Below are 26,542 nucleotides of genomic sequence, written 5' to 3'. Positions count from 1 at the left end.
AATCCAAGCAGCCTTTGTAGACAAAGCCTCTGGAATTAGTTCTTGGGGCTAGAGATAGACTATCAGGTGTGTTTCTTGAGAGCTGCTGGCAGTTTGGGGGTGAACTTGGAAGGTGGAATTTGCCATTTAATCAGCTGCCTGGCAGTGTGCCAGGTCCAAGGACAGAAATAGAGGACACTTTCATGAGAAAAACCTACAGGATCCCTGGCTTTAGGGAGCTTTCAGGCTACTAGAGAAAATGGACATTAAGCAATCCTTCCAGAATACAGACTCATAAACAGTGCTAAGTATTGTGAAGAAAAAGTTTAGGGTGCCATGAAAGAATAGAATAGATCTATACTAGGTTGGGGGTAAAAGGCTATTTTGAGAAAATGATAGTTGCTATATCCCTGAGGTCTGAGTTGGAAGAAGAGAACTCTCTGTGTAGGTAACAGTAGATGTGTGCGCAAAGGCCCAGCGGTGGAAAAGAACCTGGTATGTTGGGAAAACTGAAAGCTGACCTGTGTCAATGGAGCCGACTATGCCTGGGCATGTGGTCAAGATAAGACTGGGCAGGCTGGCTGGCAATGGTGGCAGATGCCTTGTGGGCCATGGTAAGGATCCTGAATTTTTTGGTTTGACTTTAATTTGGAAATAACTTCCAAGTTACTTAAAAAAATACAAAAGATTCACCCTAATTATTAACATTACTTGTTTTCTCTCTCTATATTTAATATATAGTATATTGAGTTGGTCAAAAAGTCCATTTAGTTTTTTCTATAAAATAAAGACATTTTTCATTTTCACCAATAACTTTATTGATTTGGATATTTTGAGTATGTCAGCTGTCTCCCTTGTGGTAGAATGTTGCTTGTTCTTAATTGATGTATCGTGGTTTGATGGCTATCAACATCAACTGGTCTACCTGACCGTGGAGCATCATCCAGCAAAAAATCTCCAGCAGGAAACTTCACAAACCACTTTTGACACATTTGATCAGTTGTAGTACCTTCTCCATACACTGCACAAATCTTATTTTGCATTTCAGTTGCGTTTTTACCTTTTTTTGAGATAATAAAGCATAATAGGCTGAAAATGTTGCTTATTTTATTCCACCTTCAATATTAAAATGGCTACATAAAAATTCACTAATTCTGATATTTTTTTAAATGCATGCTGATATGACAGCTGTCACAATACAATCAACAAAATCATTTTGAATGAAGTTAAAGACAACTAAGCGCTACTAGAGCCATCGTATGGAAAAAACCAAATGAACTTTTTGACCAACCCAATATATACATGTACTTTTATTTTGAACTTTTGAAGAATAAGTCTCATACATTATGTTCTTTTACTCCTACTTATAATGTGTATTTACTACCACAGTACAGTACAGTTATCCATTTTACTAAATATAACATTGATGTAATATGGTACCTAATTTATCATCCATTTGTCAATTGTCTCAACAATATCCTTTATATAGCATTTTCTCTAGTCCAGGATCCAGTCTATAAATTAGGTATTGTATTAAGCTGCCATTTCTTTTTGGTCGCCTTTAATCTAGAATAGTCAGCCTTTTTTATCTTTTATGACATTGACATTACGGAAGAATGCAATCTCCCCCTTTAGTAGAATGTTCCTCATTTGGGGCTTGCTTGCTGTTTCTTCATTATTAGATATAGGTTATGCATTCCTGGCTGAAAGTCTGCGTGGTATTGTGACCTCAGTGTAACACAAGGGGCACACAATGTTCATCTGCTCTTATTTAGTGATTTTTGCCTTATTTCTCCAATCTGTACTTACTGTTTTTCCCTTGTAACTGATAAGCAACAAGGAGATACGTTACAACTGTGCAGATACCATATTTCATAGATTAGTAAATAGATGAGATTTAACATCTACTGATGATTCTTGCCTGAATCAAGTCAGTTTTCGTCATGTTTACAAAATGATGACTTCAGCTCCAGCACTGTGTCCACTGGACATTCTTTTGCCCATTTAGTTATGTATTTATTAGTAGTAGGGACTTCGAGTTCTATTCTTTTCCAAGAATTTTATAGCTATTAATTTAATAATTTCAGTGTCTTAATTGTCCCATATTTGGCCAGTGGGAGCTCCTTTAAACTAGAAGCCTACATTTTATCCCATCTTCAGTAGAGTGGGTCAATTTGCTGTCAGGCCAATGTGAGAATGCATTGTAGGGCCACAGAAAAGGAAGCAGGAAGACTCATTAGGAGGCTCTTGTGCAGTCCAGGTGGGAGTTGTGGCTTACACCAGGGGGTGACATACAGGATGAGAGGACTGGATGGACATTCATGAATTTTGGCAGTACAGCGGCAGGACTTGGTGGTGGAGTGAACGCGTGAGTGCTCAGAGGAGGAGTCAGGGATGACTGGCATGGCTGGGCGGATGGTGGGGGTGTTTCCTACCCTGGGGAAGATAAGCAGAGTAAGAGGGTCAGTGGGATGGGTTTCTGTTTTGGACAGTTCAGTTTGAGATATCCTTGACACCTAAGTCAAGGAGGCAATTTGATATATTGTTTCTGAGCTGGATATAGAAGTCCAGCCCAGAAGAAGATTTAGGAGTTGCCACATATGGATGATTTTGAATCTTTAGTCCTGGATAAAATGCTGTAAGGGAAGAATATGTAGTGAGGAGAGAGAGGGGCTAGACTGGGAATCCTGAGGGAGCTCACTGTGTGGGGGTCTTGTGGGGTGTGGCAGCTGACAATGGAGAGAGGTCTTTCGGGGCCAGATCACATGGATCCTGTAATGTAAGGCCAAATCCTGATGAGTATGGGGAACCATTAAAGGGCTGTGAATAGTGACAGGGTATGATTTGAATTTTACAAAGATTGTTTTGACAGCCATTTAAAGATGGAGGGTCATGCAGAAACTAATGCTTTGGTTCTTTCTAAAGTAAATCTGCTTGCCTCTTGCCACTGGAGATTGCCCAGATGAATCCCTGTGCCTGGAATGCCCTCCCCTTGTTCATCTGGGCACAAGAGTGATAATCAAAGCATCTGCCTCAAATGCAGTTATCTGCCTAGGTAGTGCGACAGCAAACTTCCGTCTCCCTGCCTCATTTTGGTTGAAGTCACACAACTTGTGTCTGGGACATTTTTCCAGCTGGGTGCAATGTAGATATGAGTGTACATGGGTTGGTCCCTGAGGTTTGTGGTAATCGGTTTGGGGATTGTGAACCTTTGCACCGGTATGCTTTGAGTTCCGTGTGGTCTCTGTCACCCAGGTACCTGCCCATTCAGACCTGTGTATTGTCTCCTCCCCACCCCTGCACATGCTGGGGAAAATGGGTTTGATTCTGGATGAACATCCTAGTGCATTGTCTACTTAGCAGGGGTGGTGCTGTGCAGGAGAACTGTAATCTGCCTGGAGCGGGTCTACAGTCCATTTGGAGACAAAAATAACCAAAGGCAGAACTTTTAAGAGACTGGAGGAAGGGGCAGCTGCTCTGGAAGCCCAGAAAAGGGGCAGCTGTTCCTAGCTGGAGAGATCAGGGGAGATCCCCAAAAAGGTGGCATTTGAACCAGGCTTTAAAGGTAGAGAGGACTATTTTCTATTTCACAAGAAAAGTGTTTAATTACTCAGTGGAAAAGAGGAAATAAGAAAAAAATTGAAGCCCCACTTCCTCATTTTATTGACATTGTCAATACAATCATTACTGGTTGCATAACTACTCCTCTTAGTGTTGGAATAATTCATTTCAGACCTCATGACATTGACTTGGGGGACTGTGGCTGGGCAGTGGGGATAGAAGCAACTAGGGACCAAATGCAATTCAGGAATCAGTGCTTGAGCCCATCCAACTCATTATTTCATTCAGCAAACGTTTACTAAGGACCCACCACATCCCAGACTCTGAGGATGCAGTGATGATCGGGAGATGCTTCTTGTCGTGAAGACCTGAAGTCTAATAGAAAGGAAGTCACAAGTGGGAAGAATTTATTGTAGAGCTCATGTAGATGCCACCATAAATGCACTGTGAGTTCAAGATGTGGTGCTGACATAGAGAAAAGAGTGAAGGTAGCTGAAGTCTTGGGAACAGATAAGCACACTATGCGGAGAATGAGTGGTGGGAATGAGGAGGACTGAGGATACATGTCAGAGGACCAAGTTCATATGAAGCAGGGCTACGTGCTTCTCTATCCATAGGCTGGAAGGGACACCTCCCCTACTCTTAGGCTTGTGGGTGCGTGTTTTTTTCTGTTTTCTATTTCAAATATTTCCTTCTCCCTTTGGGAAGGGCATTTTTATACACTTTTTCAAAATATCAACTTGCATGCTTAACTCATTCATTTTTTTTAATGTTTTTGATACTAAAAACACTTAGTGCTTGTTGATTTTACCTCTGCAGATAGCTTTGACTATATTCTATTTTTTAATTATTTTCTAAATAGACTTTTATTGTTCTAAGGGTAATTTGAGATGCTGTTTATGTGTTTCAATTTTTAAGTGGTGTGCTTTATATTATTGTTAGTTGAATTGCATTTTGATTAAAGACTGACTTCTAGACTTCCCAGTTTTCAAAATTTATCAAAATATTTTCTGTGGCTTACTAGTTACTGAATTTTGTCACTGTCCATGAAACTTGAAAAGAAGGTATACTATTTGTTTTCAGGGTAAAAAACTTTATAGTCATATCTTCTATGTCTATTTATTTTTGATTACTTGTTCAGGAAATGTGTTAGAATATTTCCAATAATTGTTGTTCCTTGTATTACTAAATGTTTTATTTCATGAATCTTTGGTGTTATTTAACACATAAGAAATTAAACCACCCTAGCTGGGTAGGCTCAGTTGTTTGGAATGTGGTCCTGTGCACCAAAAGGATGCGGGATAGATCCCTGGCAGGGCACATGCCTAAGTTGCAGGTTCAATCCTTGGTTGGGGCACATCTGGGAGGCAACTGATCAATATTTCTCTCACATTGATGTTTCTCTCTCTCCCTCCCTCTTTCTCCCCCTCTGTCTTCCTCTCTCTCTAAAATCAATAAACATATTCTCGGGTGAGCATTAAAAGAAATTAAAACCCTTCACAGTATCTGAGGTGGCAGCAACTATGACGGTGGAGAAATGAGGCAGAAGTAGAAGGGAGATCTTAGCCCTGCTGAGCTAATGATGCTGACCATAGGAGCTGTTATTAAAGAACTAATTGAAGCCCATGAACAGGGGAGAGACATAGGTCTAAATAAGGTGAAAACCAAGACAGCTGCCAAATATGGCCTTTCAGCACAGCCTCACCAGGTGGGCATCGTTGCTGCAGTCCCACCTCAATATGGAAAGCATCTTGGTCCCCAACTTAAAGGCAAAACCCTAAGGTGGTGTGGCTCTGATGTGCAAATCCCACAGATGTCCACGTGTCAGTTTTACGGGAAATACGAGGTCTGTTTGGAAAAAGTCCAGGCATTGTTAATGTAACGAGAATGGTTTGCATGACATTGATGTAACCTGGCAGCCAAGGAGAGTGGACTGGAATGCGTATGTGTGATCAATGACGACTTCACTGACTAGTCAGTGGGGGCAGTAGATGTTATTGAGTGAGCATGTGTACTGTGTGGCCATTGCATTAAAAATGACTGACCAAATAGAGCAACACATCTGCATCAGATTTTGCGTTAAGCTTATACATTACTCCGTGGAAACTATTCGGGTAATTCAGAAGACCGAAGCTATGGGCAACTTGTGATTGGCAGCTTCATCACAACAATGTGCCTGCTCATGCATCATGTCTCGTGCAGAATTTTTTGGTGAAACATCAAATCACCCAGGTGAGTCAGCCCCTCTACAGCCCAGATTTGACACTCTGAAACTTCTGGCTTTTCCGAAAACTAAAATAACCTTTGAAAGGGAAGAGATTTCAGACCGTTGATGAAATTCAGGAAAGTACGACAGGGCAGCTGATGGCAATTAGGAGAACTGTGTGGGGTCCTGAGATGCCTACTTTGAAGGGGACTGAGGTGTCTATGTTTCTTGTGTCTTGTATCTTCTTCAATAAAAGTCTCTATTGGACTTCCAGCCAAGATGGAGGCATAGACAGACACACTGCGTCTCCCTCCACAACTAAGAAGGAATACAACTACCTCAAAACTAGACAAAACTAGGAGTTCCAGAAAATCATGCTGCATGGAAGTCCAACAAACAAAGATATAAAGAATAAATACTCATCCAGACAGGTAGAAAGGGTGGAGCTGGGGTGGAGAGGATGTGGTGTGGTGGCGGCAGCAAATGTGGCAGGCTGGCAGAAAGTTCAGTCACATGTTATAAAAAGACAGGAGGGACACTGGGGGAGCATCCCAGCCCCAGACCAGGCCACACAGCTCACAGTCCCAGCACCGGGGAAAATAGGATCTCATTGCTTCTGACTGTGCAGGCCAGTGGGGATTGGGGCAGAGGAGACTGCCAGTCTCTCAGCAGAGTCCACTTGTTTGAAGGGCTTCCACAGTCCTAGAACATCCACAGACCCACTCACTCTGGAACTATGGCCAGGGCAACAGCTAGAGAGGCACCAGTCCCATACGGAGGTGGGAGAGGTGCATGAAAGAGGGGCGAGTGCAGAGCGGGCGGCATTGTTCCCTTTCAGACCCTTCCCCCACACACAGCGCCACAGCATGGTGAAACGGGTCGCCCTATACTGACGAATACCTAAGGCTCTGCCCCCTTACAGCATAACAGGAGCGACAGCTTACCTAAGACACAGAGGAAAACAAATACAGGAGCCTGTCAAGATGAGGAGACAGAGAAGTATGGCCCAAAAGAGGGAATGAATCAAGGTTCCAGTGGAAGAACTAAGCGACAAGGAGATATCCAACCTAACAGATGCAGAGTTCAAAACACTGGTGATAAAAATGCTCACATGCTTGACAGATATGCTTGAGTACTACAAACGCATAAGGGAAGAAGTGAGGGCCATGCTAAGTGAAACGAAGGAAAAACCACACAAAACCAATGGCGAAGGGAAGGAAACCCGAGGTTCAAATCAATGATTTGGAACATAAGGAAGAAAAGAACTGTCAACCAGTACAGAATGAGGAAACGAGAATTGAAATAAATGAGGAAAGGCTTAGGAATCTCTGGGACAACTTTAAACATGCCAACATCTGAACCACTGGGGTCCCAGAAGGAGAAGAGGAAGAGCAAGAAATTGAAAACTTATGTGAAAAAATAATGAAGGAAAACTTCCCAAATTTGGTGAAGGAAATAGACATACAAGTCCAGGAGGCACAGAGTCCCAAACAAGTTGGACCCAAAGAGGACCACACCAAGACACATCATCCTTAAAATGCCAAAGTTTCAAGATAAAGAGAGAATCCTAAAAACACCAAAAGAAAAGCAGAGAGTTACCTACAAAGGGGTGCCTATAAGATGGTCAGCTTTCTCAAAAGGAACTTTGCAGGCAAGAAGGGATTGGCAAGAAGTATTCAATGTGATGAAAAGCAAGGACCTACAACAAAGACTACTCTATCCAGCAAAGCTATCATTTAGAATGGAAGGGCAGATGAAGTGCTTCCCAGACAAGGTAAAGCTGAAAGAATTCATCATCACAAAGCCATTATTATATGAAATGTTAAAGGGACTGATTTAAGAAAAAGATAAAAACTATGAACATTAAAATGACAACCAACTCACAACTATCAACAACTGAATCTAAAAAGTACAAACAATATCCAACTAAGCAAACCAGAATAGAAATAGAATCATAAGTATGGGAATTGTTTGGAGGGTTATCAGCTGGGAGGGGAAGGGGGAGAAATGAGGAAATGGTGTAGGGATTAAGAAGCATAATTAGTTGGTACAAAATAGACAGGGAAGTTAAGAATGATATAGGGAAGGGTGAAGCCAAAGAACTTACATGCATGACCCATGGACATGAACTAAGGGGGGTGGGATTGCTGGAGGGAAGGGGTGTACTGGGAAGAGGGGAGCAAAGGGAAAAGAAATTGGGACTACTGTAACAACATAATCAATAAAATATACTTAAAAAAATAAAGATCTATATTTTTCATATTACATGACTGGATACCTTCTGGACAGACTTAGTATATGTGTGTACTGCCCCGGTGGACCTGATTCAGTTTTTTGAATATTCGACCCAGTCTTACACTGGATATGAGCCAACCTCCATGCTAGCTATCCATGCTAGATACAACCCTTTTCTTCAGAGAAGACACTGAATAGAACAGTTGAAACAACTTGGTCACAGTGCAGATAAAGTAGTTTATTGTGGTGGGTGGAATGTTTATGGCCCTTCCAGAAGAACAGAGATTATTTTATTTGAAACTTACATGATGTCTTGTTAGGACATACTTCCAACAATATCTACGAGGCAGTCAAGTATTCTGAGAGGAGCCTCACAAAGTGTATTGGAATTACTATTGTGAGCAGACTTGATTATTGCATGAAACAGTGTTTAAGTGACATGTTGACCTATGGCTGTAAGAGGTTGGAGATTGGAGTGCATAGTGTCTATGAAGATGTGGCCAGAGACACCAAAAGGGCCAGATGGGAAGGTATTATGTGAGTTATTTCACCTGGGCAAAGATTCTGGTTTCAAAGCTGTGGTTTGTATGATGCCTGATCTGCCAAATGTGGGAACAGAGAGAGATATTGAACAGTTTACAGAGTTTTTTGAGAACCCTGCTTTTCATCCTGATGATTTAATACTTTACTCTTCCCTGGGGATTCATGAGCTTTATGAGCTGTGGAAGCCAGGAAGATATGTTATTCTCCTAGTGACCTGATCGAATTGGTGGCTTGGATCCTTGTCTTTGAGCCTCCATGGATTCGAGTGTACTGAGTGCAGGGAGATATTCCAGTGACCTTAGCTCAGGAGCTGGCATGGTAATTTAAGAGAGCAGGCATTTGCAAGAATGAAAGACCTTGGAATACAGTGTCAAGATGTGAGAACCAGAGAAGCTGGAATTCACGAAATTCATCACAAAGTCCAGCCATAGCAGTTGAATTGGTAAGGAGAGAGTAGGTTGCAAATGCTGGCTGAGAAACATTCTTATCATACAAAGACCCAGATCAAAACATTTTGATTGGCCTCCTGTGATTACAAAAGTGTTTAGAGAAAACCTTCCATTTTGAATTGGTTGGATGTATTTCCATGGTCTGAGAGCTGCATGTATATAGAAGTGTAGTCCCTGTGATCATTCAAGATTCTACTAAATTTCAGCATGAGGGATTTGGCAGGCTGTTGATGGAGGAAGCAGAAAGAATAGTTAAAGAACATGGATCTGGGAGAATAGCTTTTATATAAGGGGTTGGCATCAGGCATCTCTACAGAAATATTGGCTACAGATTACAAGACCCACACATGGTAAAGACTCTAAAATAATAACTACACCAGTTCACCTCCATGCAGTGTCCTCCCTGACAGGAAATAGAGATTCAACATATTTTGAATATTTAACAGGAAGGCTGAGCAAAGCAAATGAACCTACCCTGAGCCGTTGGCAAGAGGCTTCACCCTTGTCCTGAAGCTGCAGAGACTGGAAACTGCTTTCAGATGGTACCAGCATGTGGTGACCAAGCACCCAGCCCCTGGTGCTCAGATCTCCTGCGCCACCCTCTCCTGTGTGTTCTCAAGAAGTCACTCATTTTTCAAGGCTTAAATCATGTATCCAGTTTCTAAATTCTGCATGAGGAAAGCAAGTGACCTTCTCAAATACAGTGACTAAAACAAATTAGTCAACTCATTGTATTCCAGAATCCATGGAATAAAACTAGGTATTCTTATTTGAGGAGTAAAAAAAAATAAAGGAAAAAAAAAAGAGAGAAATTAAACCCTGCCACTGTTAATTACACCTTTCAGCAAGTGAGGTTAAGAGCTCACATTCTTGAGGCAAAACAGCCTGGATTCAAACCCCAGCTCCACCATTTATTAGCTTAGATTACTTATCCATAAAACAGATATAATTATGGTATCTCCCTTCTATAGTTGTTGGGTTAAATAAGATGATGAATGTACAGCATTTAGAATGCTGCTTGGCACATCATAAGTGTTCGATAAAGCTATAATTTGTTATTACAATCATTGTTATGCTGCCTGTCTGACCATTACTAGCATTTGGAATCTCAGCTGTGGAAGGAGAAAAGGTTTTAGGAACCTCTTTCTTTTTCTCTATCCAAGACACATTTGGTAAACAGAATGCTTCATGTAGAACATTAGAAGTCATTGTGAGAAACAGAAAGGAAAAAAAAGCTGACAGTTTCCCAACATGCAAACACACAGTGACACGCTTCAGTTTTGATTGTGGGATCACTGAGTCAGCTCGTGCATTGCTGTATGAGTATTAGTGGCACGCTCCAGCTTTGCATGCAGAGTGGGGAAGGTGGGGTGGGAGGGAGAGAGAAGCCCAAGCTTTCCCTAGATGTTTTATTAAATACTGTGATTACCATCACCATCCTCACCCCCCCCCATCCTCAGATCCCTTTTACCAACATTGTGAACCTGGATTCCTTGTGTTTTTCTGCCAATAGCTTACACACACCACCTTCAGAGCTTGCCCTGGGACACTGGCCCCACCCTACCCATGGGAACTTTTATGTCCCCATGCCCACCCTCCCCCAGAGGGGCTTATAGCCATGACTAGTGTGTAAAAACCCACACAGTTCCTACTCCAGAGCTGCTCACACACTTACTAGGCTTCTTTGCACAGTTGCTAATGTGCCTATTTCACTCCCTTATTATTTGTATAGTATTGAAACTAAGTTGGTAATGACTACCCAAACCACATTGTTGTAAGTTTAAGATGGTTATTGTAACCCCAAGGTAACCACTAAAAATATAATAAAAAAATATACATAAAGGGAATCAAAATGGTACACTATAAAACATCAAATGAATACAAAAAAAGAAGTAATGGAAGAACTGATGAATGAAAAACATAAGCTACACATAAAACGAATAGCTAAAGGACAGAATTAAATTATTCTTTATCAACAATCACATTAAATTTAAACAGATTAAACCCTCCTATTAAAAGATAGAGATTGGTAGATGGGATTTAAAAAACAACAACAACAGGATCCATCTATATGCTGTCTACAAGAGACTGTCTTGAGATATAAGGCCACAAAGAGGTTGAAAGTAAGAGTGAGAAAAGATTTTCCATCCAAATCGTAACCAAAATAGAACTGGGTTGGCTATATTATTATCAGACAACATACACTCTACACTTGATCTTAGCCAAAAGGCCGAGATGCGATACAACATACACTCTAAATCGAAAAAGACTACAAGAGATAAAAGACATTATACATCAATAAAATGCTCAGTACAACAAGATATAATAAACATATACACACACCTAATAATGGAGTCTCAAAATACATGAAGCAAACATTGACAAAATTGAAGGGAAAATATATAGTTCTACAATAATAGTAGGAGTTTCCATACCCCGCTTTCAATAAAGAATACAACAACAAGGCAAAAGATCAGTAAGAAAATAGAGAACTTGAACAACAATATAAACCAACTAAATCTCACAAAAATATATAGAACACTCCACCCAAGCACACATTTTTCTTGAGTTCACATGCAACTTTCTCCAGGATAAATCATATGTTAGGCCATAAAATAAGTCAATAAATGGTGCAGCAGCTATGAAAAACAGTTTGGTGGTTCCTTAAAAAGCTAAACATAAAGTTACCATATGATAAAACCATTCCATTTTAAATGGACTGAAATCAAGAACTTGAATAGATATTTATATGCCAATGTTCATTAAACCATTATTCACAATAGCCAAAAGGTGGAAACAACCAAATGTCCATCAACAGATGAATGGAGAAACAAAATGTGCTGCATATATACACACTATGAAATAACTTCAGTCATATAAAAAATGAAGTTCTAACACATTCTACAACATAATGAACCTTGAAAACATTATGTGAGGTAAAATAAGCCAGATGCTTAAGGACAAAAATTGTATTGTTACAAGGCAAAATGGGATTCAGCTGCCTGCCATTCTGTATAATTATAAAACAGAAATTGGTGGAGAAGGAAAAAGGTGTTTATTAACAAGGTACCTAATTCGGGGGAACTGGGGGACTTCCCTGCTCCAAGCCATTTTCTTTTGCAAAACACAGAAATCCCCTTGTTCCCAGAAAGACTGTAAATCCAAATCCATGTCCAGAGACCCCTCTCCATTCTTATTTGCCCTTCTGGAGTCCACGGTTGTTACACAGATGGGTTTCCACCTTTCCAGCTCCAGGCTTTTATTTTCTCTGGAGCGCACACTGGTGAGGCCAGTGTCTCAATTGTCTCATCGAAGCTTTCACCCTCTCCCAGGGCTGGGACACATTATCAGATTATTGCAGCCAGTGTGCGAGAGGTTCAGCTCACTGCCCACGCCCCCACCCCACCCCCGCCCCGCATCCAGGGCTACTTGCACCCTCAGAGGCTGAGGAGCATCCCAGGCCCATGCATTGGTGCACTGCTTTCAGGGCAAGAGAAAGGGAGCAGTCCAGGTCCCGTGCCATGTGGCGCAGGGCCCACAGCATCCTGCCCAATCCTGCTACTGGTGAGATGCGTGTCCCGCATGAGCCTGCTCCAGACTGTGTGAGCAGGGCAATGCAAGAGCTGGGAGCAGTATGGCAGCCAGTGGGGCATGGCTGGTGGGGCACGCATCTTGTGCGCGGTACTCGGCCTCCACAAGCTGGCTCCCAACCATGCAAGCCAGGGGAAGTGAAAAGGGGAACGGCTTTTGTGCGTCCTCCATTTTAACTTTTTTCCCAGAATTTTATGTGCTGTGAGAGTGATGGGGGACTCAAATGTTGGAAAAATTTAGTTTTAGGTAACAGCTAATAAGCTTAGTAATCAATGTATGTAAAAAGCTATTGTCTCTGAAACTGGAGGTACGACCCACCTTGACTCCAGGACACCATAAGCAGTTGCACCTCTGTGCCTCAGGAGGACTGCAAGCAATCAAGGTGGCATCTGAGCCATTGTACTCCAGGGTGAGAGGACCATCACCCAGGACAGAGATGAAAGAATGCTGCAGCTTTTATCTGATTAAATTTTTCCCTGAATTCCAAACCCCTTACCTATACTTTTCTTCACCTTATAAAAAGGGTCTGTTTTAATGGAATTTAAGGTAGTCTGTTAGGGTACAAGCCCACTGTCTTTGCAGATCGCTGACCATCTGAATAAAGCACCCATAAAGATTCAATCCCTGTCTCTGCTTATTGGGTCTGGTAGATGACAGGCAGCAAGAACACCGGCTTTTCCACTTTCACAAGTGTCCATATTTCCAGCCAATTTTGGGCCAGTGTCCACCATAAGCGTCAGCCTGCACTGTGTCTTGGCCCTTCCTCTGGCCACTATGATCTGGAAGCATGTGGGAGGGTTTTCTAGCCCTGCAGGGGCGCCACATCACTGAGGGTGGGGGACGGGTGTCACCTGTTATATGTGTGTTGTGACCTTTTTTAGCCTTCACAGTCCATGTGTTACAGAGTGAAAGGGGGTTCTTTCACGTGGTGCCTTGGTGTAAAACCCAACAACTAGTGTTGAGGAAAACAGGTCTTTATTTACAGTATTCCAACCTGGGGAGGGCAGTGAGCACTTCAGCTCATAGCCCTTTTCTTCCATGGGACTCAGCACTTCCTTTGCTCCCCAAAAGGCTAGAAGCCAAAAACATGCCCAGAAGTTCCCCATCCTTTATCTGTTACCTGTCTCCTTCAGAATCTGGGGTACGATGTCATCAGCCTTCGTTTAACAGTCCAGGAAAACATGTGCCATGTTACACTGGATCATGCATGGTTCTCTCTGCCCTTTCAAAGCCATATGTTGTTTTCTTCTTCCCTAAGCCACATGGTGTTTTCCCTAGCCAAAATGTCTGCCACCTATTTTTAAACCCCTGACTGCATTCTCTGACACAGTGGGAATGGTAACCAGTTCTGACCATTCATAGAACCTTGCACAGGCTCTGTATGCTCTTTCTGCACCATCCCATGGTCAAAACCCCTCCCATCTTCTTGGAGCCTTGGAAGAACCAAAGTCATTTGCATAGCTTAAGACACTAGCTACTAGCCATAGTCATGCAAAGGCATCTTAAAAGCTGTTTCCTTTTCCCCATCTCCCAATCTGTGGGCTCTGGGGATTTTTGGAGACCCCCCCACTCTGTAACACATGCAGGCTCTGTGCAAGAGATGTCAGAGTGGTGTTAGTTGTTTGCTGTTGCCTCCGGGTTATGGGATCACGCCCTAGTTCTGGTTTTGGTCTGGGACTGCTTTTGGCATTTCTCAGCCCCTCTCAGAGATCCGCCCCTTCTCTAGGAAGGTAGACTTTTTTGCCAGCTGAGGGGTGTAGCCTCTTGCCTCCCTTGTGCCAGATCAGGTTTTTTTCCTGCCCGCCCCCGCGATTTGACCAGACTCGGCTGTTACAGCATGTTTCCACTTATGAGGTATCTAGAATAGGTCAATTCACAGAGACAAAAGTAGATTAGAGGTTACCAGGAGCTAGGGGGAGACGTCTTGCTTAATGGTTGTTAGGTAGCCGAGGTGGCTAAGAAAGGACCTGAAGCCAGAAAAGTCAATTAAGGGCTTTTATTAGAAGGGAGACACTGCCATCAGGTGGGCTGAGTTTGAACAGACAGCAGCATCAAGGGAAGGGTGAGAGGGGTTTTTAAGGGTGTGGAGTAGACCTCCGGGGTCGGTGGGTGGGGGGTAAAGGGGGAGTCACACTGCTGGTCGGTTCCAGACATCCAGGGTGTAGGTGTTTGTGAAACGACAATGTCCTCTGATTAGGGATATAGCTGCCAGGAGATTTATGGTCCTTGTTTCTGGGAAATGCTCAAGGGGGAGGGAAAGTGGCAATGGGGTGTAACCGGGTCTCAGCAGGATGCCCGCGGCTATGTCTATGAAAATAGTGCACCTCATGATGGTGATCAGGTGCATGGTGGGTGATGCATAGCCTGCTCGTTTCAGCACAGATGGTGGCTCAGGTCCTCCTAGACCCAGTGTATTCTAACAATGGTTGCAGAGATTCCATCTGGAGTGATGAAAAAGTTTTGGAAATAGATAGTGGTGATAGTTGCACAACAGTGTAGATGTACTTAATGCCATTGGGTTGTACAGTTTAAATTGGTGAACTGTATGGTAATTTTAAGTTTTAAATTTTGGTGTTCAATTTACCATTTTTTCCTTTTATGAACCAAGCTTTTGGTGTCAAGTCTAAGAACTCTTAGTCTAACCTTAGATCCTGAAATTTTTCTCCTATGTTTAAAAAGAAATTGTTGTAGTTTTTACATTTGACATTTGACATTTACATGTAATTCATTTTGAGTTAATTTTTGTATAAGGTTCTTTTTGTTTGTTTTTGCCTGTGGATTTCCAGTTGCTCCAGCACTGTTGACTGTTTCTGCACATTTGTAAATCATTTGGGAACATTTTTGTTTGTTTATTTCTAGCTATGTAACAGGGGACCCCAAAAACCCAGTATTTATTTATAAAAAAAAATTGTGTATTTTTATTCTTACATGTTTAGACATCAGTCACCTTCAAAGAACTCTCCATTTGATGCAGTACACCTATCAAGACATTTTTTGCCATTATTCAAAACAGTTTTTGAACTTGTTGATTTTGATGCCTTTTAGTGTTTCAGCTGTTTCATCTCTTTCACATTAGCAAAATGTTTCCCTTGAGGTCTTTTTTTCATTTAGGGAAAGAAAAAAACCCAACATATCAGTTGGAGTATGATCAGGTGAATAAGAAGGGTGGGGCATGGGGGTTTTGCCATTTTTTGTCAAGAACGGCTGAACACTCAGCACAGTGTGGGCAGGTGTCCTCATAAGTCGCCTATTAGGAAATAAACAAATGCACTGCGTCTTCAAAAAAAATTCACTGAAGCTAAACGCAACCTCTCACAACAATGCCAACTGGTACACTGATACAGATAAGTTCCCAGAACACTCACCTGGTGGGGGAAGCCTATACTGCAAGGGGTCCATCCTCCAGAAGATAATCCCCCCACTGCTGCCCATAGAGTAAGTCTTGACACCTGGTAAATTGATTCTTTCCATTATGTTATTTTTCAAAAAGTTTTAGCTATTCTAGTTCCTCTGCCTTTTAATAGAAATTTTAGAATAATCTTGTCTATAGCCACAAAAAATCTTGCAGGAATTTTGATAGAATGCCATTAACCCTGTATATCAATTTAGGAAAAACTAGCATTTTTGCTATGTTGAGGATTCCAATCCATGAACAGTTTGTCTCTCCTTTTATATAGATCATTGATCTCTTTCATCAGTGTTGTGTTTCCAGCGTACAAGTCCTATACACATTTAATTAGATTTACACATAAGTATTTCTTTTCTTTCTTTTTTTTTTTTGAGATAGAAAGAGATTATAGGTGGTATTGTACTTTTAATTTCAGAGTCCACATGTTCATTGCTAGCATATAGAAGTACAACTGATTTTTAAAATGTTGATCTTGTATCCTGATTTCTTGCTGAACTTGCTTATTAGTTCTAGCAGTTTTTGGTAGACTCGTTGGTACTTTCTCCATAAACAATTATGTTATCTGTAAGTGGTAACCAGTTGTTTCTTCTTTTACAATCTGCATGACGTTTTTTCTTTTCTTGCCCTATTGCAAGAGTTAGAATATCCAACATTTTATTGAATACGAGTGGTAAGAATGGACATCCTTTCTATTTTATTTTCCATTTGTTATTTTCTAAAGTATACTTTATTGATTATGCTGTTACAATTGTCCCAATTTCTTTTCCCTTTGCGCCCCTCTGCCCAGTTCCCCCTCTTCCCTCCAGCAATCCCACCCCCCTTAGTTCATGTCCATGGGTCGTGCATATAAGTTCTTTGGCTTCACCCTTTCCTATATTATTCTTAACTTCCCCCTGTCTTTTTTGTACCAACCAATTACGCTTCTTAATCCCTGCACCATTTCCCCCATTTCTCCCTCTTCCCCTTCCCAGCTGATAACCCTCCAAATGATCCCCATACCTATGATTCTGTTCCTATTCTGGTTGTTTGCTTAGTTTGTTTTTGTTTTAATTTTTTAGGTTCCATTGATAGCTGTGAGTTTGTCGTCATTTTAATGTTCATAGTTTTTATTTCTTTTTCTTAAATAAGTCCCTTTAACATTTCATATAATAATGGCTTGGTGATGATGAACTCCTTTAGCTTTACCTTGTCTGGAAAGCACTTTATCTGCCCTTCCATTCTAAATGATAGCTTTGCTGGATGGAGTAATCTTGGTTGTAAGTCCTTGCTTTTCATCACATTGAATACTTCTGGCCAGTCCCTTTTTGCCTGCAAAGTTTCTTTTGAGAAACCAGCTGATAGTCTTATAGGCACCCCTTTGTAGGTAACTCTCTGCATTTCTCTTGCTGCTTTTAAGATTCTCTCTTTATCTTGTACCTTTGGCATTTTAAGGATGATGTGTCTTGGTGAGGTCCTCTTTGGGTCTAGCTTGTTTGGGACTCTTTGTGCTTCCTGAACTTGTATGTCTATTTCCTTCACCAAATTTGGGGAGTTTTCCTTCATGACTTTTTCACATAAGCTTTCAATTTCTTGCTCTTCCTCTTCTCCTTCTGGCACCCCTATGATTTGGATGTTGGCAAGTTTAAAGTTGTCCCAGAGGTTCCTAAGCCTCTCCTCATTTATTTCAATTCTTGTTTCCTTATTCTGTACTGGTTGACTGTTCATTTCTTCCTTATGTTCCAAATCATTGATCTGAACCCCGGTTCCTTCCTTTCACCATTGGTTTTGTGTGGATTTTCCTTCATTTCACTTAGCATAGCCTTCACTTCTTCCCTTCTGCACTTGCCATACTTAAGCATATCTGTAAAGTCTGTGAGCACCTTTATCACCAGTGTTTTGAACTCTTCATCTGTTAGGCTGGCTATCTCCTCATCTGTTGGGCTAGCTATCTCCTCATCTTTTAGTTCTCCCAATGGAACCTTGATTTGTTCCCTCTTTTGGGCCATACTTCTCTGTCTCCTCTGTTTGCCTCTGTGTCTTAAGTAGAGCTGTCGGACCTGTTACATTGTAAGGAGTGGAGCCTTAGGTATTTGTCAGTATAGAGTGACCAGTTTCACCACGTTGTGGCGCTGTATATGGGGGAGGGGTCTGAGAAGGAATAATGGTGCTTGCTCAGCACTCACCCCTTCTCCAGGCACTTCTCCCACTTCCCATATGGGACTGGCCCTTCTGTAGCTGTTGCCTTAGCCATGGTTCTCAGAGTGGGTGGGTCTGCAGACATTCCAGGACCATGGGGACCATGTAAACAAATGGACTCTGCTGAAAGACAGGCAATTTCTTCCTCTGCCCCAGCCTTCACTTGTTTTCACAGTCAGAATCAATGAGGCTTTATCTTCCCTGGTGCTGGAACTCTGAGCTGCGCGGTCTGGTCTGGTGCTGGGAGCACTCGCCAGGTGTCCCTCCCTACTTTTTTGAATATGTGACTGCACTTTCCACCAGCTGGCCGCAGCAGCTGTCACCACCTCCACTGCTTCCTCCGCATTGGGTCCTGTCCGCCCCAGCTCCACCCCTCCTACCTGCCTGGATGAGTCTTTCTTTTTTATATCTTTGTTGGACTTCCATGCAGCTCCGTTTTCTGGAACTTCCAGTTGTCTCCAGTTTTGCGGTAGTTGTATTCCTTCTTAGCTGTGGAGGGAGATGCAATGTGTCTATTTACGCCTCCATCTGTATTTTCCTCCAATTGTTATTAATGATATACAAAAATTACAGCTTAACTGATTTTTGTACATTGATCTTATATCCTAGACAAATCTAAATTCATTTATTAGTTCTAGTAGCTGTTTTTACAGATTCATTATAAGTAATGTCACCTGCAAATGGAGACAAGTTTACTTCTTTTCTGATACTTGTGATTTTCCTTTCTCTTGCCTCATTGCACCAGCTAGGACTTATAGTACAAAATCAAATAGATGTGGTAAAAGTGAACATCTCTGGTGCATTCACAACCTTAGAGTGAAAATATGCAATATTTCACCTTTAAATATTATCTCAGCTGTAAAATTTTTGTATATTGTTTATGAGATCAGGAAATTCCCTTCTATTGAGTTTTTATTTTCATTTATTGTTTTTAATTTCTACAAGTTCTGTTTGACTTATTTTCAATTCAGCTAGGTCATCTAGTGGTGGTGATCGTGTTTCCTGCTCCTTGCAAATATTTTTCAAGTATATGTTTTATTTCTTTAAACATAATAGAGATATTTTGTAATTTGATGTGATAATTCCAATGTTAAATTTTTCCTGCTTTCTGCTATTTCTCTGTGTGCTTGGATGTTTCTGACTGTACATTCTCCTAGAAACCTTTAAAATTTTATTTATTTATTTATTTATTTATTTATTTACTTATTTTTAGAGAGACGGGGAGGGAAGGAGACAGAGAGAAACATCATTGTGTGAGAGAGAAACGGGTGTCTCTCACATACCCCCAACTGGGGACTGGCCTGCAACCCAGGCATGTGCCCCGACTGGGAATTGAACAGCTAACCTTTTGGTTCGCAAGCTGGTGCTCAACCCACTGAGACACACCAGCCAGGAAAAAAACTTATTTGAGGGAATTTGTCATTGCTCCCACCGGTTGCTGAAACAGTCAATCTGCAGCCATTTTGAACTAAATTTACAGCTTGAGGATTTTTTTTCCTATACAAGTGATGTGACTTGGAGCTATATATCTACCCCAGAGCTTGTTTATCATCACAATTTCCCAGAAATATAGTATTCCCTCACTTATCGCGGGCATTACGTTCTAGATCCCCCCGCGATAGGTGAAAATCCACGAAGTAGGAACCTTACATTTATTTTAGTATTTATATATATTTTAAGGCTTTATAAACCTTCCCACACACTTATAAACCACTTCCAGTCCCTTACTAACCTTTCCCACTCCCTTATTAACCTTTTCCTCACTTTTATAAACACTACTTATGTTCTTAACCCTATTCTACACTCTTAAACCTATGTAACTTTAACAACATACATATACAGTACCACAAAATCCCACAGTATAGCGAAAAATCTGCGATAAATAAATATTTTTAAAATCCCATAATACAGTGAGGCTGCGATAAGTGAACCACGATATAGAGAGGGACTACTGTAGTTTCTCCCCTCTGCTCAGCTCAGCACCAAGCAATCCCCTGGAGCAAGGAACTTGTGCCAGCTCACTCCTGGCTTACTCTTTTTTGATCCCAGCAAGGGGCATCTCTTCTATCAATGGGCAGACCCAAGGCTTGGATTTCTGTTCTGTGAAGCCTGCTCCAGATCACCTGGTTTGGGAAATGCTTTCAGGGTAGAGGTAGTTTCAGTGCTCAGGTTCTTCTCTGGGTTCACACTTTCCCTAGATCATTGTTTGTCAGCACTTTTAAGGAGTTTTAAAATTATTACACATTTTACCCCACATTTTTATTGTTTTCAGTGCATAGATTGGTCTGAATAGCCTGCCATACTTACCTGAAAGGGTTCTATGCTTTCAAGCTTCAAAAAGTGTTACTTATTTTTTACCTGCTCGCATCTTTTGTCTAGTTCTCTTTGTGTACTTAAACCTGTTAAACATTTCTTTACTCTCATTTTATTTATTATTATTTTTATCCTCACCTGAGGACATTTTTCATTGCTTTTATTAAAAAATAAGATTTTATTTTTTTATTTTTAGAGAGAGGGGAAGTGAGGGAGAAAGAGAGGGAGAGAAACATCAATGTGAGAGAGAAACACCAACTGGTTTCCTCTCATGTGCGCACTGACCAGGGACTGAACCTGCAACCCGGGCTTCTGCTTCCATCTGGAATTGAACTGATGACCCTTCACTTTGCAAGATGATATCCAACTATCTGAGCCACACTGGTCAGGGCTTCATTGCTTTTTAGAGAGAGAGAGGAAGGGAGAGACACAGAGAGAGAGAAACACTGATGTCAGAGAAAAGCATCAATTGGTTGCCTCCTGTAGGCGCACTGAGACCTGAGATCCAGCCTCCACCCTACGTATGTGCCTTGTCCAGGAATCAAACCCGCAAAATTTCCACTTTGGGATGACACTCCAACCGAGCCACACAGCAGCCAGGGCTTTACTTTCATTTTAAAGAAATTTTGGGAAAAGTTAGAAGTAAGTAAATGCCTGTTAATGTCTTTGTTATATCATTTTTATAAATAAAAATGTAATTAAAAGAGTAAAAATCTAGAGATTTTACAGGATGATTCTCTCTGGTCCTGTCACTTGATGGCTGATTTCCAACTTGGGGGAAATAGTTGTTCCATAAGATGAGCTTTTTACTAGATACCCTTCCCTCCCTCCTTCTTAGCACCCTCAGTCTTCATTGCCGCAGACTGCACACACTGTGGCAATGCCTGCTCCCACTATCCCTTCTCCGAAGATTTTGGGGAGTAAAGATTGCCTTGGTGGTTTTGATTGAAAAGATTTCCCAGGTGATTCTGATATGAAGCTACATTACTCATTAGAGAATCACTGGTGTAGCTCTTCACCCTTACAGAAGTACAATTGATTTTTTTAGATGTTGATCTTATACCCTGACTTCTTGACCCTAAGTTACCAAACCCTGTTACGTGCTCTGGTCATTCTGTATTTCTCTCATTGAAACACTCCACTTGTAAGTATTGATTTTCCTGACTCCCAGGCCTGCTCCATCCCCAGCCTTTTCTACCTCAATTGATGGTAACTCCTTCTTCAGTTGCTCAGGTCAAAAACCTTAGAGTGATTCTTAACTTCTGTCTTTAAATCATAGCTAATTTCCAATCTTCTGAGAAATCCTCTAAGCTCTACCTTGGAAATATATCTGGAATCTGCCCATTTCCACGACTTCCATCACCACCGCTCCTGTACAAACTACCATCATTTCCTACACACTGTGGCATGCATTATTGCAATAACCTAGCCTTGCCTTCTCCCCTTCTTTCCATTGGTCCTCAACACAGCAGCCGGCATGGTTATTTCAAAAGATAAGTCAGATGATGTCACTCTTCTGCTCAAAACCCTTCATTAGCTCCCTATTTCAGAGTAACAGATAAGCATCCAAGACCATCCAAGACCTGAACTTCTATTTCTCCACACCTTTCAACCACTCTTCCCTCACACACAATGCTCCAGCCACACCCTTCTCCTTGCTGTTCTTCAGTAACATCTGTCAGCTGTTCCCTCTGCCTGGAATGCTCTGCTTCCAGATAGCTCATTGGCTAACCATTTTGCCTCCTTCAATTTTATGTTCCGATCTCACTTTCTCACTGGTGTCTAACCTGGCCACCTTTTTAATGATGCATCCTGCTCCCTCTTAACTTGCTCTGCACCCCCTACTCCCCCCCCCGGCCCCTGCTGTCACTAGATATACTCTAAGCTTAGGAGTATCTGCACTATAATCTTTCCTATAAGCCAGCCTCCAGCCTTTGTCATGGACCAGTGGCTCCAGGCCACTTACATGGCCACCAGTCCTACAGGCAAAACCAGCACCAAGAAATAACAGTGAGTCAACACTGGTGACTATGCTATTCACTCAGCTTTTATTAATACAGATTCATTCCAAGTCTAAAATAACCCAATAACAATAGTAATCACTCAGAAACAATCAGCAATAACATCATACAAGAGAATTGGGTGATAACAAACCCAAATCCCAAGAAGTCCAGATTAGGTCCGGGTTTGGGAGGCAACCAACCAGTCAGCATCTTACAAGGCAGAGTCTACAGTGGCTTCAGAGTTAGCTAGAGCAGGGTCCATTGGAGCAATGGATCCTCTCTCAGCTGTCTCAGCTCCTCTCTACTGTCTCAACTGTGTGTTCAAAGGCCTTTGCTTTCATACTCATACAATGCAATGTTGCATCAGCCTTTGATTCACACATTTTGTGCCACCTCATAAGCACATGTTATGTAGCTCTACCGCACATGTTCTGAGAGTGTGGTGTTACCTTCAGATAAGCACATGTTGCCTACCACGTTGTATTGCACATACTTGAGGGGTTGCATCATCCCTCGGAGTCATTACTGTGCATACTCTAAACATGGCTTCTTTGTTGACAGGAGTGACGCCATCTTAGTTCAGTCCTGCTCTCCATACCCCCATACATCTTTATCCCATTTTCTAACACACTACATAATGTATTTTCTCCACTTGTTAGAATATAAGCTTCCAAGGAGGCAGAAACCGTTGTTTTGTTCTCTAAGCCCAAGCAGTTAGAACCATGTCTGGCACACAGTAGCCGCTCAAAGTTAAATTTAAACATCAAATGCCCGTATTCTTCGCAAAACTACTATCAAGAAAGTATAACTAAAAATAATGGGTGGTGCGACCCAGGGGTTCTTGGACTCCCACTATCTTCACCCATAGCTAGAAGTGTTAGTTTGAACTGGAAACACCGACTTTCCAGTCACCAAAGTCCTTTCTCCGCTCAGCTCATCGACAATGTGCGTGTCCAGCTTCGGCAAGGTCGCCTTTCTCTCTGCGCTCGGCCCTCCAGTGATTGTACCTGACTCATCCAACCAACCAATCAAAATCTCCGGCCTTTTTTCTCCTTAGAGGACTTCGCTCTCGGTCTGGTTGCGCAAAGAGGGGAGGGACGCAGCAAATTTAGCAAGTGGAAGTTACACGAGGCCCATTGCTTACCTAGGTCACCACACACCTTTTTAGAGGTGGAGAGGAAGATGGACAGGGTGGGACAGAGGAAGCGGACATCCCACCCCTACACGTTGCGGCCTGGGATTGGCCCGTAGCCATCACGCCACGCCCCCAAGCCACGCCACTATGGGTTGGCTGCTCCCCGCCAGTTTCGGAGCAAGAACCTGGAGGCTTCTGCCTAGAGGGGGGACACCTGAGCCCTGCCCCTAGAAATTGTCCCGGCCGGCACAGGGAAAGATGTCTCTGGTTCTGGGAACCCCTGCGATCACAGGTTCCCTGGTTATTCATGCGGTGAGATTCTGGAGGTCTGAATCCAGGTCCAGTAAATACTGAAAAACCTCAAAACAAGGGCTGGCACTCCTCTAAGCCCCTGTTATAAAAGGATGGGACTCAGGAGATGATTTCCAAGAAGGCTGCCCTGACAGGCCCTATTCTTCATGGAAGTCTCTGCGTTTCTCTGGGCTTTGGCCCAGAGGCGGATTAAGGTCAGTTGAGGCCCTGGGCGCAGAAGAAAATATTGGGCCCCTTAAAAAAAGAGAGACAGGGAAAATAAAAATACATGTTAACCATATTTTTAACTAAATAAAAAATATTATGTACTATTAATGTTTTATTTCCAACAAAATTTGAATATATGTGTAATATAATTAATAATAGCATAATAATAATCAGAAAGTTTTGAACTAATAGTTGAACATATGTAAAAGTATAATTATAATTAATGATAGTATATGTATAATAGGAGTAACAATCAGAAATTTGAACAAAAAGTTATAGAATTTTACTTGAAATTAAAATTACAAATGTGAAAATATTTAAGTAAATTCAAAAATTATTCATAAACTACGAAAATCCAGGTGCTGATGTAACAACAGGAATTAATTTTATCTTAACATAATTTCAACAATAGGAATTTTATTTTAATATAATTTCAACTTACCTAAATATTTATTTATATGCACAGAAAACTATTTTTTAAACCGTAAATGAAACAAGTACATAACCACAAACTAATTTACACCCCTGCGTATTTACGTATATCGTAAGTCTGCACTGCAGGAGGACCTTTGTAAGTACAAAGTAGCAAATACGATGCTATTGCTCCGATGAGCAGTATGATGAGCAGTAGCGCAGCCGCGCGGGGCCAATGCAGTGTAGTAATGAAATAATGAAAATAAGTGAATATAAATATACTATCAGGTTTTACCACCGATTGTAAACTTGTACGTAATTAAAATTGCACGTATGAAACCAAACTTGGTGTCATTAGAAAAAAGTGTAAAGTTGGGTTTTTGCGGGTCCCTTCAGAAGTCAGGGCCCACCATTAAATCAGCCTCTGCTTTGGCCTCCTCCTAACCAAGTGTAAATAATTAGGAATCAGGAAGCCCGAACCAGCCCTGGCTCTGGCACTCACTTGTGTGGCCTTGGGCAAGTCACATGCTATTTTTAGGCTTCGTTCTTCATCTCAATGTGAAGGTATTGGACTAGATGTCCTCTAAGGGCCCTTCTAGTTCTTTCTATGAAACAGCCTTGATAAATGCGTAGAGGCTTTGTAAATGTATGACATGTTATACAAACTGCAAGCAATTCACATTGCTATCTTCTCATCTTCCTTCATTTTCTGTACCCAGAAGTTCCAGGAATGGCAGGAAAAGTCTAGAAGGGCATCTAAAAATAAAATAAGAGACTATCAACAGATACCAGATACCAGAAAGACTGATTGCCTATAATTCAGGAGATGATGCTGGAGAGAAGAGTGGACTAATCCTCTATCCCTTAACCTCCTCATTTTGCAGAAAAATTTGAAAGCAGGTAAGTCAGCCTGCTTATATAAGGGGGAACTCAGGTTTTCTGACTTGACACCATGATCAGTCACTTTACACATAATGTTGGCCATCAGAAGGCATAAATATAAACAAGCAGGTAAACAAATCGTCCAGAGACATAAAGACAATTTAATTTGTAACACTTCCCACTTTTATTTATTTAGTATTCCTGTTACTGGCATTTGGAGTAATTTACAGAGCAAAAATAGAGCGATAAAAAATAAAACAGAAACCAGTTATTTCCCTTTTCTGCTTTTCCTTTCTGTTACCCTTATCTCTTCAGAAGAGCTTCTCAACTACTGATGTTCTAAACCCCACCTTTTTAATATTCTTCAGTGGTCACTCACCTAACTTCCAAAAAAAAAAAAAAAAAAAAAAGTCAAGTAAAGCCATTTACATGAAATGTCCAGAATAGGCAAATCTACAGAGACAGCACATTAGTGATGACCTAGAGTTGGGGTGGGAGTCAGGGATGGAGATTGAGAGTAAATAAGAAGCGACTCCCAATAGATATAAAGTTTATGTGGAAATTATGGTGATGATTATACAGCTCTGTGAGTAGACTAGTGAGGTATGTGAATTTCATCTCAACAAAGCTATTCCACAAAGGAGATATACCCCAAAACAAAAATAAAATTCTATGTGTTTACATCCTCTCAGTTTTCAGAGATCTGGACGGCAGTGCTGGGCCATCTGCCCCTGCTCCAGTCACCACTTCACACTGCCTGGATCCATGTAATTGGAGGAAGCATGCTAGGGCCCCTGCCCACCTGCTCACCTGCCTCAGTGGCCACCTCATTTCTCAGCTACCTTGGGTGGAATTGGGATAAGGAAGGGAAGGGCAGACTTGGCAGAATAGATGTGAGTCTCGTGGGAGAATGGAAAAGTGAGAAACTGTGGAAAAGTGAGAAAATCTCTAGGGCAAAATCAGAAAGAACAAAAGGGACTGTTAAGAAGGAAAAGAATCAACTTCAGTCATTGTGATTTTTTTCCCCTTCTAAACTCCTTCAGTGATGGCAAGTAGTGTGGGTAGTCTTTTAGCAGCTTCCCTCACAGGGAGCAGTCCACAGTTGACTATTACACATCTAATTCAAGT

At 41.6% G+C, this 26,542-nt stretch overlaps 1 long non-coding RNA gene and 1 pseudogene across 1 annotated transcript in view; one reads left to right on the top strand and one right to left on the bottom strand.

Annotated features, from left to right (window-relative positions):
- The first annotated feature begins 4,731 nt into the window (after positions 1 to 4,731).
- Positions 4,732 to 9,341, top strand: LOC150009688 (elongator complex protein 3-like; annotated as a pseudogene).
- Positions 9,342 to 24,773: 15,432 nt separating this feature from the next.
- The window catches only part of LOC150009687 (uncharacterized), a 20,433-nt gene continuing 18,664 nt past the window's right edge, over positions 24,774 to 26,542 (bottom strand). Inside the window, exon 3 of the long non-coding RNA XR_016511195.1 lies at positions 24,774 to 25,288. This is a non-coding gene — a long non-coding RNA (uncharacterized LOC150009687). The remainder of the gene's footprint in view (positions 25,289 to 26,542) is intronic.

The sequence above is a fragment of the Furipterus horrens genome, unplaced genomic scaffold, assembly GCF_987537825.1.
Source record: "Furipterus horrens unplaced genomic scaffold, mFurHor1.1.pri manual_scaffold_5, whole genome shotgun sequence".
Classification (NCBI taxonomy): domain Eukaryota; kingdom Metazoa; phylum Chordata; class Mammalia; order Chiroptera; family Furipteridae; genus Furipterus; species Furipterus horrens.
This window is presented reverse-complemented; position numbering and strand designations above follow the sequence as displayed.